Genomic DNA, 18,442 nt, shown 5'->3' on the forward strand with positions numbered 1-18,442 from the left:
AGCCTTTATGAACTGTGTCTGCGAAAGGTTAGATGATTTCCCTAAAGTGGTATCACTAGCAGATTGCAAAGCAATGTCACCAAAATCCATTCCACAATGCAAAATAATTCACTAACTTTTGGCGTGGTTTGTTATGCAGCAATAGTAAACAGAACATTCACAAAAAACTGCTGCTGCTACCCCTGACCAGAAAAATGCTAAAAGCAGCAGGCCTGTGAAAAAGACCCTCTGTCCAAGCATATTATAACAAGGATGCTAGTTGAGTAGGCTATTCCTTCTGACTTTTTGTGTTCATAATGAATTATTTACTCAATTATACTACAAAACACCTAATGTTACTGGCCTGTGGTCCACATATTTTTTTTCCTTGAGAAATTTGTGAAATGCTTTGTTGAATGCCTTGAATTCCTTAAGGAATGTGGGATAACACAATCAAAAAAGATATTTGACCAAGCATAATGGCTCATATATATAATCCCAGCACTCAGGAGAGTCTGAGGCAAGATGATGATGAGTTCTAAGCCAGGCTGGGCTACATAGTGAAGCATTGTCTTTCTTCCTTCCTTCCTTGCTTCCTTGCTTCCTTCCTTGCTTCCTTGCTTCCTTCCTTGCTTCCTTCCTTCCTTCTTTCCTTTCTTTCTTTCTTTCTTTCTTTCTTTCTTTCTTTCTTTCTTTCTTTCTTTCTTTCTTTCTTTCTTTCTTTCTTTCTCTCTTTCTTTCTGTTGTGGGGTGAACTCAAGGCTTGGACACTGTCCATGAGGTTTTTCATTCAAGGCTAACACTCTACCACTTTGAGGCACAGTGCCACTTCCACTTTTCTGGTAGTTAATTGGAAATAAAGAGTTTCATAGACTTTTCTGCTCAAACTGGGTTGGAACATTGAGCCTTAGATCTCAGCCTCCTGAGTAGCTAGGATTACAGACATGAGCCACCAGCACCCTATGACATTGTCTTTTAAAAAAAGGAAAGAGAGAAAGGAAGGAAGGAAGGAAGGAAGGAAGGAAGGAAGGAAGGAAGGAAGGAAGGAAGGAAGGAAGGAAGGAAGGAAGGAAAGGAAACGTGGCCAGGCAAGCCTTTCTGGAGTGCTTGAGCAGGCTTAGCCCAGCCCAGCAGCCAAGGAGGTAGAAGTAGACTCTTGGTTTAAGGCCAGCCCAGGCAAAAGGCATAAGCTCTATCTAACATGGAAAAAAGAAAAAGTTTAATAACTAAAAAAGGTGTGGAGGCATGGCTTAAGTATGAGATTCTGAGTTCAATCCCTAATAACACACACACACACACACACACACACACACACACACACACACACACACACACCACACACACACACGAAACAGAGACAGAGAGGAAGGAAGGAAGAAAGGAAGGAAGGAAGGAAGGAAGGAAGGAAGGAAGGAAAGAAGGAAAGAAATGAAGAAAGGGAAAAGAAATCCATAGAAGTAATTCGTAACACATACTGTGTGTCAAACCCTATGTCTACCATAATTCATTTTTTAACATAAGATCCTAGTGATGCCAGGGTATCAGCAGCTCATGCTTTTAATCTTGGCTACTTGGGAGTCTGCGAGCAGAAAGATCACAGTTCAAGGTCAGGCCGGTCAAAAAAAGTTTAAGAGATCTTATCTCAAAAACCAAACCAGAACAAACATAGCAAAATATAGGGCCAGAGGTGTGGTTGTAGCCATAAAATACCAGCCTAGCAAGCAAGAGGCTCTGAAATCAAAGCCTAGGACTGCCAAAAAGAAAAGATCCCAGTGATCAATTCCTCCTTGTTTAGTAATTCACGATTCTCCTTTTGGCTTACCGCTCCAGAATCTTGCCCGGATGCATATTGAAGTAATTCAACTGCCATTTCTAAAATAAAATTTTTGTACCTTTGAGAAAATGAGACAATGTACATCTCCTTTTCCCCCTGGTGCTTGAAAGACATCATCAACCATCCCCAGCTTTGTTCTTTCTTGTTGCTCTAGTGAATCAAATTCAGAGTATGACTTCAGTTATGCTTGGAACTTTTATTTCTAATAGTAGTGCCTCTTGTTGCAGCTATTTCCAAGGACAATTCACTGCCTTCTCTCTTGTACTATCTGTCCATATGAGACTAATCCCTCTGGAAGCCTTACATCTGGGTCTGGGCTTTATGTGCTTCATTATATACAATCAGCCTCCTTGTATATATGTAGCAGAGGGTCCTTTTCATAGACTTGCTCATTTTTCTGGGTAGGACTACCTGAAAGAATCTTGTAGCAATGTTCTGATTATCTATTGCTGCCATAACAAACCACCCCCAAACTTGAATTAAAATAACTGTGTCATTGTGTCTCGTGGTTCTGTGGGTTGACTGGCCTCCACTGGGAAGGTGTCTCATGTATTTGCGATCAGTCTACTGGGGCCAGAGTCAGCTTTATGGCATGTGGCTTATTCAGTCACACAGGGCCCCATGCTTCAAAGAGCCTCATGCTTGATTCAATGTTCTGTTGTTGATGTTTTAAATCTTTCAAATTTGTGAATGCAGAACTCCAGATTCTTGTTTTGCACAGAGCCCTGCACATTCTGGTACTCCTGCTGGCTGAGGCTGCTCTTCTTTGAAGGAAGACCTACATACAGTGACTGTCCCAAGATGGCTGACTCACAGGACTGACAGCCAAGATTGGCTGTTGACTTGAAGGTCCCCAGGGATTGTCACTTGCTGGTTCCACATGACTTGTTTATGAGTCTTGAATCTCTCATAGAGAGGATCTCAAGGAGTGTTCCAAGAACCCGAGCAGAAGATGACCCCACCTCTCAAAACCCACAATGTCACTCAAAACATTCTATTGATCAGGCAAGCCCAGATTCAAAGATAAGAAAATGAGAGGCCACCTTTTTTTTAATTGACAAACAAAATTTGTATGTATTTATTATGTAAAATATGTTGTTTTGAAATATGTAAACACTGTGGTATGGCTAAGTTACAAATCTACATATTACCTCACTTACAGATTCTACCTTTTGATGCGGGATTTGTAAGATCACATTGCAGAAGAGCATGTGGGATGAGCATTATTGTCTTTATCTTTAGCTAATACTTTCTGCCAGTTCAGCATTTGGGGCATATCATTGCTTGATTAGAACCTATGCTTCTCTGGTTTGTCTATAAGCTCTGCCCAATCTGTAGGCATTCGTTATCATGTATACATAGATAAGACAGCTTCAGGTATCAGCCTTGTCTTTTGATTTGATTCCCATTTTTCAGGGGCAGGAGGGCCATACTAGGGCTTGAATTCAGGGCCTGGGAGCTTTCTCTTAGCTTTTCATGCAAGGTTAGTCCTCTACCACTAGAACCTGAGCTCCATTTCTAGCTCATTGGTGGTTAATTGGAGATCAGAGTCTCACAGATTTTCCTGCCCAGGCTGGCTTCAAGCCTCAGTCTCCAGATCTTAGCCTCCTGAACAGCTAGGATTATAAGCACAAACCACTGGCACCCAACTGTGGTTTCTAATAGGGTGAAAAAAAAGTCTTGCTCAGAATCTCTGCAATCTAAGCATATGCCTTATTGAGAGTGTGCTTAAGGAAGACATCTCCAGATGGGGTCAAGGAGGTACTGAGAAAAATCACTCTTTGAGCTCTTACATAGGTGCATGTTGGGGGAAAAAATACTGAGATTTTCTAAATTATGCTGTTTAATCTTGAAGAATTTATTGCCAGGACTCCAAAAAAAAGTAAGCTTGGAATTTGATAATGTTAGGAATAAATCCCATCTTCCTTTATCCTCAATAGATAACCCTCTGAGAGTCTCAGTTTCTATATAAAATAGGAGTAATTATACTCCCTAGGTGTGATTAAGCAGTATGATGTATTTAGAAAATGATAGGTACTATTACTAAGTGCATCTTTTATCTGATTCTAGTTATTTACTTGTAGAAACTAATTTTTCTTTTCCTTTGAAATTGGTTGAATTCCAAACCTACCTAGTTTCTCTGGGGTGACTTACTGTTGTAGACAGAACAGAAATAAACTTATAATAGTCCAAAACCTTTGTGCTAAACCTTGTAGGAAGAAGTGTTTGTTTTTTGCCCATAGATGTTGAGAGCTGGCAACACCAGTAGAGATAACATTTACTGAGTAAACAGCTTATTCCTACTTTTACAGACAGGATATACACCAGGCATCAGTGACTCTGCCTATAATCCTAGATACTTAGGAGGATGAGATCTGAGGATCATGGCTCAAAGTCAGCCCAGGCAGTAAATTCCAGGAGACTCTTATAACCAAAAATAAAAGCCAGAAGTGGAACTATGGCTCAAGTGGCAGAGCACTAGCACTGAACAAAAATGCTCAGGGATGGCACCCAGGCCCTGAGTTCAAGCCCCAGGACTGGCACCAAAAAAACAAAACAAAAACAAAAACAAAACGCTACAATAATACAGAGTTTGGGCTGGGAATGTGGCTTAGTGGTAGAGTGCTTGCCTAGTGTGCATGAAACCCTGGGTTCGATTCCTCAGTACCACATAAATAGCAAAAGCCAGAAGTGGTACTGTGGCTCAAGTGGCAGAGTATTAGCCTTGAGCAAAAGAAGCTCAGGGACAACACCCAGGCCCTGAGTTCAAGCCCCAGAACTAGCAAAAAAAAAAAAAAATACAGGGTTTTGAGGCAGCTTAGATCAATGTCTGGATCGCAAAATAGAGATAGATAGATTAGATAGATAGACTAGATAGATAGATAGGTAGGTAGGTAATGGTATATAGAAGTTTGTTAAGTATAAGCAATTTATGTAAAATCACCAAGGGGTAAACATTTGACCAGGATTCAAAATGACAGATGCTTCCTCATAATGCTGTATGGTCTCCCAGGTAGATGAAAGCATTCATATACCCAAGTTCTTTGCATGCAATCTAAGACCATAGCATCTTTGGGGACTGATTTAGAAGCTTAAAGCTCTAATACATCACCAGGTCTGCTTGTAGGACCTTGGTGAGGAAGAGTTACTAGGGCCATGCTATTCTCAGGCTGTGGTTTCATACTAGGTTATGCTGTGGTGGGCTACTCCCTTTTAGCATGACCTTTGCTATTTACTATTTTTCCTGGCTGGCAGCTAAAGGGAAAGGGACTGAATATTTCTCTGTTTTCTTTTACTTTCATTCTTAGCCATTTCCTCTCAAAATAAACAAAAAGGAACTCAAGGACTTTGCTAGTGCACTTGAAAAAAGTTGTTTGTGGGGGAAAATAGATAGCTGGAGGTAGGAAGGGAAAAAAAGATTGAGACAAATGAGACAAGTAGGGCCCTATAATTGTTTACTGAATTTCCTCTGAGCTAGAAAGTTTCTAATTTTAAAAGCTATTTACATTTGCATAAGATAGGTGTTATTTAAGTATAACTATATGGTCAGGAACCTTTTATTGATCTGGGGCGAATCTCTGAGGTGGTTCTATGGTTGTGTATGATATCCTCAAAGTTTGATATTAGTGTTTCCTAACTGAATTCCCAGACTTACTAAAAAATAGCAGAAGTGGCTTATACCCTTCTTTCTCTTGTATTTGTCTGGCAAAGTTCCTGGCAGATACTGATACAGTCTTTTGGCACTGGTGCTCCACCCCAAGGGGAAAAACCTTCCTCCTCCTCCTCCTCCTCCTCCTCCTCCTCCTCCTCCTCCTCTCCTCCTCCTCCTCTCCTCCTCTTCTCCTTCTCCTTCTCCTTCTTCTTCTTCTTCCTCCTCTTCCTCCTCCTCCTCCTCCTCCTCCTCCTCCTTCTTCTTCCCCTTCCCCCTCCTCCCCCTCTTATCCCTCCTCCCCCCTCCTCCTTCGTGTGTGTGTGTGTGTGTGTGTGTGTGTGTGTGTGTGTGTGTGTGTGTGTGTGTGTGTGTGTGTTTTGTCATGGGACGTGAACTCTGGTCCTAGGCACTGTTCCTGAGCTCTTCAGCTCAAAGCTAGCACTCTACCACTTGAGCCACAGCACCACTTCCAGCCTTTTTCTGCTTATGTGGTGCTGAGGAATTGAACCCAGGGACTCATGCATGCAAGGCAAGCATTCTATCACTGAGCCACCTTCCCAGTTCTCTTCTTCCTCCTCCTCCTCTTCTTCTCTTTCTTCTTTTCTTTGTTGGTCATGAGGCTTGAACTCTGGGGTACGGGTGCTGTCCCTGAACTCTTCGGCTCAAGGCTAGTGCTCTACCATTTGGGCCACAGTGCTACTTCCAGTTTTCTGGTGGTTAATTGGAGATAAGAATCTCATAGGCTTTCCTGCCCCGGCTGGCTTTGAATTGTGATCCTCAGATCTCAGCCTCCTGAGTAGCTAGGATTACAGGTGTGAGCCACCAGCGCCTGGCTTCTTTTTCTTTACTTCCTTCTCTTTCTTTCTCTCTTTCATTTTTCTTTCTTGATTTTCTTCTTTTTCTCAGACCTTAACTATATGACCATTTATTACAAATGTTGTAGTTGTGCTAACTCATTGAATATTCACAGTCTTAATTACAACTCTACTTAATAGATGAGATGATTAAGGTTGGAGACATTCAGAACTGTACCCCAGATCTTATGGCTATGAAACAGGTGATGGTTTGATAGAAATCTTTATTCCTTGGTAGCTCATGAGAGCCAAGTTTGCATCATCTTTTCATATAGACTAGAGGCTGGAGGCATGGCTCAAATGGTAGAATACCATAACCTATGGGCAAAAGCTTCAAGTTCTGGTTCCAGCAAAACAAAATAGCTTCAACATACAGACCAGGCGCTACCACCTCCCAGAATGATCAATAACTCACAATTGCTTACGATTACCTGTCATATCCCTGAAATTCTCACATTGCAACCATTTCCAAGAGGGCCATCCACATGATTCCTACAAGATATTAAATGTATTCCAGTTCTAAGTGCATCTTCTCCCTCCTTAATAGGCTAAGGGACTCTACTCCTGCAAAAAGTGGAAGAAATTCTATTTATTAAATCCCTCATTTGACAAGCAGTTATAGGTACACATGCAACATGGCATCATTTGAGAAGTGTTTAACTTTGAGAGTCGATTAAATTGTGTATTTGACAATTACTTGCTCAAGGTCACACAACTTGTTATTTAACCTTTCAATGTCTCAGGTCTCCAATATAAAATGGGTTAATGAAAATATTGACCTCACATAGTTATTATGCGATTATATTCATAGGGAATACTGAAAACAGTGTCTGGCATGTAGTAAGCACCAAGGTATTATTAAGTAGATATTTAAGGAAAAGAAGTATACTAGGGAGTGGAAGAAAAGGCCTCACAGCTGAGGATACTTTGATTCCTTCAATAGATACTTTCATATACTAAGTGCTAGGCACAGGGTTGTATCCCTTACAGTAAATATTTACAAACCATTTGAAAAACATAGGAACAATGCCAGAGCAGCAAATGACTGGGCAGTCAGGAGAGCCTTGTCACAAATGAACACAAGGGCTGGAAATGTGGCTTAGTGGTAAAGTACTTGCCTAGTAGGCATAATGCCTTGGGTTCAATTCCTCAGTACCACAGAAACAGAAAAAAAGAAAAGAAAAGTGAACACAAGGTGAGGCCTCCTGGAGAAGAAATTTGCCAATGACTTACTAGAGAATGGGTTATATGTAAAGTGGCTGTGACAGGTGCGTGTGCACAGGACACATATGGAAGAAGGAAGAAGAGTATCTTGGATCACTTGAAGGCTGGATACATGACAGATGGGTAGGAAAAATTTGGCACCAGCTTGTCAAAGCCTTCAAGTTCTTTGCAAAAGATTTTGAATTTTATTCTTATATGTAGTGACAACAATGGAAAAGGTTTAGAATTACAGGCTCAAACAAGGTAATAGGATCCAGATCAGATGAGATCTGAAATCAGGACTCCAGTACAGGAATACTCCTGGTGATGAATGCCATAGAATGCCAGCCACAGGGATGGAGAATAGTAGGTGTTTGGAGGATGAGAGGAAGAATACTTATTGGAATATAATGACTGATTAGAATAGAAAGGAAGGGCGATAATATCCTATATTATCTAGCCAGTAATATACTGTTGGAAAAATTTTATAAGTGTAATAATCTTATTTAGGATATACATTCCAAGATTCACCGTAGATGCCTGAAACCATGATAGTACTAAATCTTTTTCTTTTCTTTTTGCCAGTCCTCAGGCTTGAACTCAGGGCCTGGACACTGGCCCTGAGCTTCTTTTGCTCAAGAATGGCACTCTACCACTTGAGCCACAGCACCATTTCTGGCTTTTTCTCTTTAGGTGGTACTCAGGAATCGAACCCAGGGCTTTATGCATGCTAGGCAAGCACTCTACCACAAAGTCACATTCCCAGCCCAGTACTAAATCTTGTGTATAATCATTATAATAGTCATTCTGATAGCTGAAAGAATTGGTAAATGACTAACAGACAGGTAACACCCACAGCATGGTTACATTGGACAAAGGGATGATTTACATTCTGGGTTGGACAGAGCAAAATAAGAGAATCCATCATGTTATGCAGAGCATCATATAAATGAAAACCTATGGAGGTTAGGGGTGTCATTTAGTGGTAGAGTACTTGCCTAGCATGCCCTGTGTTTGATCCATAGCAATGTAAAACAAAAAAGAAAAGAGGGAAAAAGAGAAAACAAATTATGTATTGTTTACTTCAGGAATTTTTCCACTTAATATTTTCAGACTGCAGTTGATGGAGAGTTAACATGAACCATGTCAAGCAAAACTGCAGAATGAAACCATGGATAATTGGGGGGTTAACTGCTAACGATAGTAGACAAAGGACAACCACCGTATTGGCAGTATAACTGAAAGAACATGAGTTTTTGGAGCTCCAAACAAATGAATTCGAATTAAGTCCTTACCATTTGCTGATTTTGTGTTTACTGTGGATAGCAATCCTCCTTCATTTTGTTATGATTATTCATAAAGTACCTATATATAAACATTCAGTATGGGAGTATTGTGAGATTTGAAAATAAACCATGGTCAAGAGGTTCATGCCAGAGAGCAGGTGGGGTTTTGAGTGAGGTGCTTTTGTTTTAAAATCTTTTTTAAATTTTTTAATAAGTTATTTTTATTGTAAAAATACAGTACAGAGGATTACAATTACATGAGCAAGGTAATAAGTACATTTCTTATCAAGCATTGTTCCTCCTCCTTTGTTTTTCCCCTACCCTCCCTGCCCTCTCATCTCCACAACTACACTCCCCCCCCCCACCAAAGTTGTAAAATTCGTTTTTCAACATAGCATTTTGTACATCTCGTTGTTGCAATGGGTTCACCTGTATCCCTATTTAAACAATTTTTTTTCCCTTACCCTCCCCAAATTATACCAACATCAAATACAGTGAAAACAGGGGTTATATCGGAGGGACATACAAAGCAACAATACAATCACCTTATAAATATGTTAGAAACAATAGCAAGAAAGAAAAAAACCACTTGTGTCCTTATCTTGGGGTTCATTTTGCCTAACATCATCTTATCTGACTTTTTCTACTTGTCTCAGACATATACTAGTTATTGCAAATAAGGGAAACCATGGTGTTTTAAAATCTTTTATCAAGGTAAAATTACATACCCTATAACTCACCCATTTGGACTTTAAGTCAGTGTTGTTTACTATATTCAGAGTTGTGCAACCACTTTTACAACCTAATTTTAGAACACTTTTATCACCTCTAAAAGAAATCCAATACCTATCAGCAATCACTGGACAATCTTCCCTACTGACCCTCCACAGTCCTAGGCAAACACAAATCTTTTTTTTTTTCCCTGAGTTTTCTTTTTCCTCTGCCAGTCCTGAGGTTTGAACGCAAGGCCTGGGCACTGTCCTTGAGCTTCTTTTGCTCAAGGATAGCACTCTACTACTTTAGCCACAGCATCACTTCTGGCTTCTTCTGTTTATGTGCTACTGAGGAATGCAACTCAGGGCTTCATGCATGCTAGGCAAACACTCTACCGCTAAGGCACATTCCCAGCTCTCCCCCTCATTTTTTTTTTTTAAATCTGGGTTTCACTGTATAGCCAAAGCTGGTCAGAAACTCATAATCCTCCTGCCCCAGCCTCCCAAGCAGTGGTGTCACAAGTATTGGCTTAAACTACTTTCTCTGTAGATTTGTTCTTCAATTCTTCTGATGATTGGGTGAAAGTAACTTCTACCCTGAAAATATGCACAAATCTGGTGTATAATTTCTATGTAGGAAGCCTTATATTAAAATTTACAAAATAGTATTTTTAATACATTCCAACTTAGTAGTGAGTTGGTCCCAAAGGGAGGAATCCTTGTGGTGGTATAGGGGGCAACAGTGAACCCTGGTAATTTTCACATGCACAATTTGCTCCCAAATTTCTACAGATAAATCTCCACTCTGGATGTCAGCTATGGAGTTCCAACTCATTTACCTTCACCATCTGTTTCCTCTGAAAGCAGCAGAAATTTAAAGGATTTTAGCCAGCAGTCAAGATTAGTGAAAGCTATTGGGATACAATGTTATTAGATGCGTATCACTAGTAAGTAATATGCTAACAATTATTGATCTTAGTTTTTCAGGTCTAGGAATATCAGTGGACCTGCTCTGTATATGATATCACTATGAAGGTAGCTTCTGTCAATCTCTATTTTGTATCATTGTTTCTAATTCACTCCACACAAGCCAAGAGAAGAGTATGGAGAGTGAACTCAAACCTTAAATAGTTAAACACACACACACACACAAAAGCAATGTTTGAGCTAGCTCCCTCTGGAAGAAGTAAGTATGTCTTTACATTTCTATTACCTAAAGACTTCAGATTAACACTTTAAGAAGCCATTGTTCTGGCCTCTTTTAAAATAAATGAAAACTTGGATTAAAAAGATGATTTTTTGCAGGGTGCCGGTGGCTCACGTCTGTAATCCTAGCTACTCAGGAGGCTGAGATCTGAGGATCGCGGTTCAAAGCCAGCCCGGGCAGAAAAGTCCGTGAAACTCTTATCTCCAATAAACTATTAGAAAACTAGAAGTGGCGCTGTAGCTCAAGTGGTAGAGCGCTAGCCTTGAGCTGAAAAGCTGAGGGACAGAGCTCAGGCCCAGAGTTCAAGCCCCATGACTGACAAAAAAAAAAAAAAAAAAAGGAAGTGAAAAAATGATTTCTTGGTTTAGATTTTGATTATCATGTTAGTTAAAGGTTCCTTTTTAAAAAAGAAATAGAAATAATGTGAAAGCACACACGGACTCAAGTACCTCTGTTTACACTGGGTTTGTCTTCCAGCTCAACTTTTTTTTTTTTTAAGATTATTACAAGGTTTATTAGAGGTGCCATATTTCCCCAAAGAGGGAGTACATGGCACCTGTCCTTATCCAGGTAGCAGGAAGGCCTCCAGCTCAACTTTTCTAACCCCAAAGTCTTCATGATATTTTTTCTTTTTTTTTCTTTTCTTTTCTCTTCTTTTCTTTTTGTTGGTTATGGAGCCTGAACTCTGGGCCTGGGTGCCACCTCACAGCTCTTCAGCTCAAGGCTAATGCTCTACCACTTGAACCACAGCGCCACTTCTGTCTTTTTCTGCTTATGTGGTTCTGAGGAATTGAATCCAGGGACTCATGCATGCAAGGTAAGCACTCTACCACTGAGCCACCTTCCTAGCCCAAGTTTTATAGTTCTTAGGTTTATTTATTTATTTGTTGGTCATGGGCTTGTACTCTGGGCCTGAGTGCTATCCCTAACTCTTTAGCTCAAGGTGAGCGCTCTACCACTTGAGCCACAGCACCACTTCCCTTCATGATCTTTTCACTAGAGGCAAGAAGAGAGCTGTTTTTTTATTTTTATTTTTTTAATTTCAGAGCTTCAAGTGGTAGAGCGCTAGCCTTGAGCTGAAGAGCTGAGGGACAGCGCCCAGGCCCAGAGTTCAGGCCCCACGACCAGACCTCCCCAAAAAAAAAATTAAAAAAAAATTAATTTCAGAGCTTGTAAACTCCTTCCTATTTCATGCTCTTTTGTTTGCTTTTATTCCCTTTTTTTTTTTCTCCTTTAAGTCTTTGCAAGGCTGTTTTCTTCTGATGCAGGTTTCAGCTCAAAGGGCTCTGTGACTCAACTGTATGAGAATTTTTGTTCCTAACCTCACACTTCATAATTCATACTTCTTCCTGAAAATGATCGTGGCAATGTATTAACTCCCTGTTTATTTACTTCAGAATGTAACTGCCATGAAAGCAGAAAAATAGGGGCATTTTTAATTCATCCATCATAGAATCTGCAAGGTTCAAAACAAGGTTAAGCATACAGTTGAATGAATAGTTGTTGATTTTATAAATCAGTTTTTGATTGAATAAATAGTTGTTGATTTTTAACAACAGAATTATCATCAGAATGGATAAATAGCAGTAAGTAGGAAATACATTACTTAAAATGGTTTGTATAGATATACTTAGAATATCATTGGATGTACTTAAAATAAAAAACATCCTGGGCACCAGTGGCTCACACCTGTAATCCAAGCTCCTGAGGAAGCTGAGATCTGAGGATTGTGGTTCGAAGCCAGCCTAGGTAGGAAAGTCTGCGTGACTCTTACCTCTAATGAACCACCAGAAAACTGGAAGTGGTTCTGTGGCTCAAAGTGATATATATAGCATCAGCCTTGAGCAAAAATCGCTCAGGGATAGTGCTCAGGTCCTGAGTTCAAGCCCCATGACTGATGAAAAAAACAAACCAAAAAACTCCAAAACCTTGACATCCATCATAATGGCCACATTATTTTATAGAATATAATGAATAATAATAAAAAACCTTTTGTAAAGTTTTTCTTCTGGCTATGACAGTCCAAAATTAAGTTAAAAGAGGATATACTGAACACAAAAGTTAATTTAAAATATAGTCCCAATTATAAAATCCTATAAATTCTTGGAAAGCATGCAAATGTTTTGTTGTTGTTGTTTTGTTTTTGCAATAGCAATCAAAGACAGGGCCTTCTCTAAAGTGACAGGCAAGCACCCTGCCACTGAACCCAGCCACTGGCTTTTTGAGATAGTCATACTGAGTATATATGTAGCTTATATGGCCTGCACCTTGATCATCATGCATCCATCTCCCTCTTGGTGAGACTACAGGCCTGTACTATTATTAATCTTGTGATACAAAAATAAATTGGAATAAAACATAGAGATAAATCTTTGTGAACTTGGGTTAGACAAAATCTTGGTTAGAAGCTTGGTGCCGGGAGCCATTCCTAGCACTCAGGAGGCTGAGATCTGAGTGAGGATTGAGATTTGAAGCCAGCCCAGTCAAGAAACTCCATGAGATCTTATCTCCAATAAAGTAAAAAAGAAAAAAGCTCAGGGACAGTGCCCAAACCAGAAAAAAATTAAACAGAGTTAACATATAATCCAGTAATTTTCCTCTATCTTCTTCTCCCACTCCCTTTCCCTCCCTCCCTCTCTTTCTCTCTCCCCATATCTATCTATCTATCTATCTATCTATCTATCTATCTATCTATCTATCTATCTATCTATCTATCTGTCTATCAATCAAAAGGAATTAAGCATATATACACATAAAATTTGTAAACCATATTCAGGCCATTATTCCTAACAGTTAAGACATGTAAATGGCCAAATTTCCATCAACTGATGACTGTATAAAATGTAATCTACTCAAGCTATGAAACATCATTTAGTCATAAGAAGCAATGAAGTATTGATTCATGCTACAAAATGCATGAACCTTAAAAACATCATGACACCTGAAAGAAGCCAGCCATAAAAGACCACACATTTTGTGATTCTATTTATATGAAACTTGCAGAATAGGCAAATGCATGAGAAAGAGAGTACATTAGTGGTTGCCTAGGAGTGAGGATGAAGGGAAAGAAGAGTGACTGCTAATGGGTATGGATTTCTTTTTGGGGTGATAAAAATGTTCTAAGATCAGATAACTGTGATGGCTGCACAAGTCTGTGAATATATTAAAAACTACAGAATAGTATTCACTAGGTAGTTGAATTGCAATGAATTATATCTTAATATACTTTAAAATTGTTATTGTTATCATAAAGGTGATACAGAGAAAAAAACTTTTATTATTATTTTTAGATTTTTGAAGAGAGCATAGAGTAGGAAAAAATAGAGGTTTAAAATCAAGAGGCTCAGGCTTCAAAGTTAAGTTTGAGATAGTAAAACAGCATGTAATATTTCTATATTTAGCTTTGATATTCTAACTTCAGCAAGAACCCTGACCTGCAATACTATACTTATCATTCCAATATGAGGCATAGAGGGTTTGCCCTCACTAGAAACTAGAACCATTTTTATTTATTTTTAATTAAAAATACTTTCTGTATAAGAGTACACCAAAAAGAAATCAGTCTTATTTACTTTTATGTAAATAAGTGTTATAAATGAGTGAGAGTTTTATTCTGCTACATGTGCTAACCATGAGAGGGTAAAATGCTTTTCCCTCTACTATATGTAATACAGCATAATAGTTGAGTGCCTAGGCTATAAGAACAGGCTGCCGGGACTCTTTCAGTCATTGTGAATTTGTGATAGTTACTCAATTTTCTTATATGCTATTTATTTCATATTGTTGTTCTGAGAATTCAAGGAAGTAAGGTACTTAGCATAATGTTTAGAACATAGTAAACACTAAGATTGTAAAATTATTAGTTACAGCAACAGTCATAGGGAATTGAGATTTTAATGAAATGGGTAAGGACTGGAAGAGTAGGTCAAGTGGTTGAGCAACTGCCTGGCAAGAACAAGGCCTGGATTTAATCCCACATAACACACACACACACACACACACACACACACACACACACACACACACACACACACACACACACACACACACACACACACACACACACGATAAAAACAAGATTGTGTGTAATATAACAGAATTGAGCAAAAGGATATTTTGCTCAAAAGGATATTTTGTTTCGCAATTTTGCTAACACTAAGCAACTACTTTGGGTATTTACTTAAGGTATTTGGATGGTTTTCAGCATTTATTGCTAGAGCCTTTCTTAGAGAGGCTTGCTATATACAGTTGAAGTTTCTTGAGTATTTTTTTTTATTAATTTTTTTATTTTTATTTTTTTAAATTAAAGAGGTAAGCCGAGTAAGAACAGCACCAGCACGCACGTGGTATTCAGGTAAGGGGTAGTAGACCTGCTGGGACCAGGCAAGGTTGGCACTCCACGTGGCTGGGAAAGGCCTGGGAGTGAGAGAGAGCTGGGAAGAGAGGAAAGAGAGAGAGAAAAGAGCCAGAAAAGAGCAGAGAGAGGGGTAAGTACAGTAGCACTCACGTGGTATTCAGGTTAAGGGGTAGACCTGCTGGGACCAGGCAAGGTTGGCACTCCACGTGGCTGGGAAAGAGAGAGAGCAAGAAAAGAGCAGCAAGAGGAAGAGAGGAAGAGCAAGAGCAAGAGCAAGAGCAGGAGCAGGAGCAGGAGCAGGAGCAGGAGCAGGAGCAGGAGCAGGAGCAAGAGCAGGAGCAAGAGCAAGAGCAAGAGCAAGAGCAAGAGCTCTTGAGTATTTTTTAGAGAACATGTGATTCAAGTATTGCTACAGACATGATATTTATACCACATTTCTGATCAATGACATCTCATAACAAACTTGTTGCTTTATAAATGATTCGTTGAATTTTAATAAAAGTCTGCCAGTATTTCTACCAATATTTTCCTAAAATAGGAAGCTTTTAATACTTTAACATTTGGATTAGGGTGTGTGGCTCCATGCTTGAGACCTGAATTCAAACTCCAGTTTCACTACCCTCCTCCCCCACCAAAAAAAAAGCTAGGCACCAGTGGCTCACATCTGTAATCCTAGCTACTCAGGAGACTGAGATCTTAGGACGAGGTTCAAAGCCAGCCCAGGTAGGAAAGTCTGTGAGACTCTCATTTCCAATTAACAACCAGAAAACCAGAAGTGGTACTGTGGTGCAAGCGGTATAGCACTAGCTTTAAGCTGAATTGCTCAGGGACAGTGCCCAGGCCCAGAGTTCAAGCCCCACAACTGACAAAAAAAAAAAAAAAAGGACTATGTATTTGTGTGTTGTGTTTTTGTGTATTGTTTGTGTTATACTATGCTGTGGGTTTAAATCAAGGCCTCATGCATATTAAGTAATTACCACTTAGGTACTTCCTCTGCCCTAAACACTATTTTGATTTCTTAGGACAAAGAAAACATTAGTGAGAATAACTACATATAATAATACTTCAATAATTAATAACATGAAAAAAGGTTTACCATATGTAGCTTTATTTACATACTTTAAAAATGGACTTTGAGTAAGTGTGGGTGGCTTACTCCTAGCTACTCAGGAGGCTAAGATCTGAAGATCACAGTTTGAAGTCAGCCTGGGCAGTATAATCTGTGAGACTCTTACTTCCAATTAACCACCAAAAGAGCCAGAAGTGGAGCTGTGACTTAGTGGAGGAGCACTAGCCTTGAGCAAAAAAACCTCAAGGGCAATGCCCAGGTCCTGAGTTCAACCCTATGATTGGGGACTTTTTCATATATGTATACAATCTACACCAATCAACAACTACTCCATATCCCATCACCCTCCTTTACCCCCTCTCCTCTTAAAACAATCTCAATGCGTTTGCTCAATGCTCTCTCTCTCTCTCTCTCTCTCTCTCTCTCTCTCTCTCTCTCTCTCTCTCTCTCTCTCTCTCTCTCTCTCTCTCTCTCACTCTCTTTCTCTCTCTCTCTCTTTCTCTCCAGTCCAGTCCTGGGGTTTGAACTCAGGACCTGGGCACTGTCCCTGAGCTTCTTTTTGCTCAAGGCTAGCACTCTACCACTTGAGCCACAGGACCACTAGCAGCTTTTTTTTTTCCTTTTTCTGTTTATGTGGTAGAGGAATGGAACCCAGGGCCTCCATGCATGCTAGGCAAGCGCTCTACCACTAAGCCACATTCCCAGCCCGGTCAATAATCTCTTTTCATAATGCAAACAAACTACTTGGATCATATTAATTCTCATTTACTATCTTTTTAACCCAACACCTCTCCATTCCCGCCCCCCCCACCCCGCCCCCAAGCAAAGCCTATTTTACTTTCTTGTATTCATTGCCCCAAAAGGTTTCAGCAATGTATTTCAGACGAACATCTTTTGCTCAGAGTAACATTATCTATTGATCTGGGCTATTTTCAAAACATGGGAAAAGAACGGTTGAGAGCCCATTGTCTCTTGTCTCCGAAGAGTTACAAGAACCAGAACGGCGGGAGGGAGGGTGAGGTGGTGGTGGGGATGTTCAGAGGAATGACAACAGCGAAACAAGTAACTTTGAGGAGTGGGAGAGGACTGCAAAACACAATCATAAGGCTTGCTGCTACATGCCTGCAATATAACTTGTCTTCTACTTTCTAGGCCTTAGAAATTTGCTCAGTTTTGCTGTTGCAAACCTTTACGGATTTGCAACTATGTTTACACTTATTAGCTACTGGAAATTAAATAATCGTCCAACTTCTAACTGAGCAGTGTCTAGATTACAGAATTGATGTCAATGGTATCAGTTGTGTTAAAAAAAAAAAAAAAAAAAAAAAACTAAGGTCAGGCCCGAGCACCTACTGAGGGTGTAAACCTGTTAAGTTCATTTAGTCTCCCAAAATGGCTTCATCACCAGTGAAAAAAAGAGAACCTACTTACTTCAGATATTGAGATTGAAATAGTCCTAGCATCTGCCACTCGGGAGAGTTTGGTGTCCACGCAGAGAGGTTTTAAAATCACGACATATCGGAATACAGAGTTACTAAATGTGCTTAAACATTCTTTGACACTGTATTGCCTCAATTGGACTTAAATTCGCAACGGATGCCAATGCTTTCCGTCACTGTTCAATAATTTCTGACCTATCCTTCCTTCTCATACGTACTCAAGGGGCTCTAAAATAGTATCTCTACGCTCATTTCACCACCACCACCGCCACCTAAGCTTTGTGTTGTCAGAGACTCCCGGGCAATGAATTGGATCGATCCTAGAACAGGTTTCTGCAAGCCCTGCCCGGCTTCCAGCGCTGCAGACTCGGGGCTAACCACCGGGGTCCAGCACCGGTCGCCACGTCCGGCCAGGCGTGCCAGCGCTGCCGCGGGATGGCTCGACTTGGCTTTGTGGCTAGCTCTGCTCCCCCAGTCCCGGCATCGAGGGAGGGCACCTCGCCTCCCGCCAGCCAAGCCCGAGCACCACGGCCGCGGGCGGAGGGTCACCCCTTTTCCCGCCTCCGGCACTCGCGGCGCCGCGGACGCAGCCTACGGGAGGCCGGTGCGGCGCCTCACCTCCCACCCCCGGAAGTTTGTCTCCACTTGCGAGGTCTCGGAGTCACCTTGACTCTCCCCGAGAGGCGGAGAAAGTTAGCCCCGGCCTTAAGAGTCCGGTGAGTGAAACCGAAGACACAGAACACTTTCATGAGCTAAAGATGCCGTCACGTTTTCCTGTTTTCACCGTCAAGACCTGGCGAGTTTCGGGGTGACAAGAGCAGGTGGCAGGACTCCGCCCACCATCAGGCT

At 40.5% G+C, this 18,442-nt stretch overlaps 1 pseudogene; it reads left to right on the forward strand.

Annotated features, from left to right (window-relative positions):
* Positions 1-18,405, forward strand: part of LOC138829451 (uncharacterized) — a 34,956-nt pseudogene extending 16,551 nt beyond the window's left edge.
* The last annotated feature ends 37 nt before the right edge of the window (positions 18,406-18,442 follow it).

The sequence above is a fragment of the Dipodomys merriami genome, unplaced genomic scaffold, assembly GCF_024711535.1.
Source record: "Dipodomys merriami isolate MVZ:Mamm:240054 unplaced genomic scaffold, mDipMer1.0.p SCAF_172, whole genome shotgun sequence".
NCBI lineage: Eukaryota > Metazoa > Chordata > Mammalia > Rodentia > Heteromyidae > Dipodomys > Dipodomys merriami.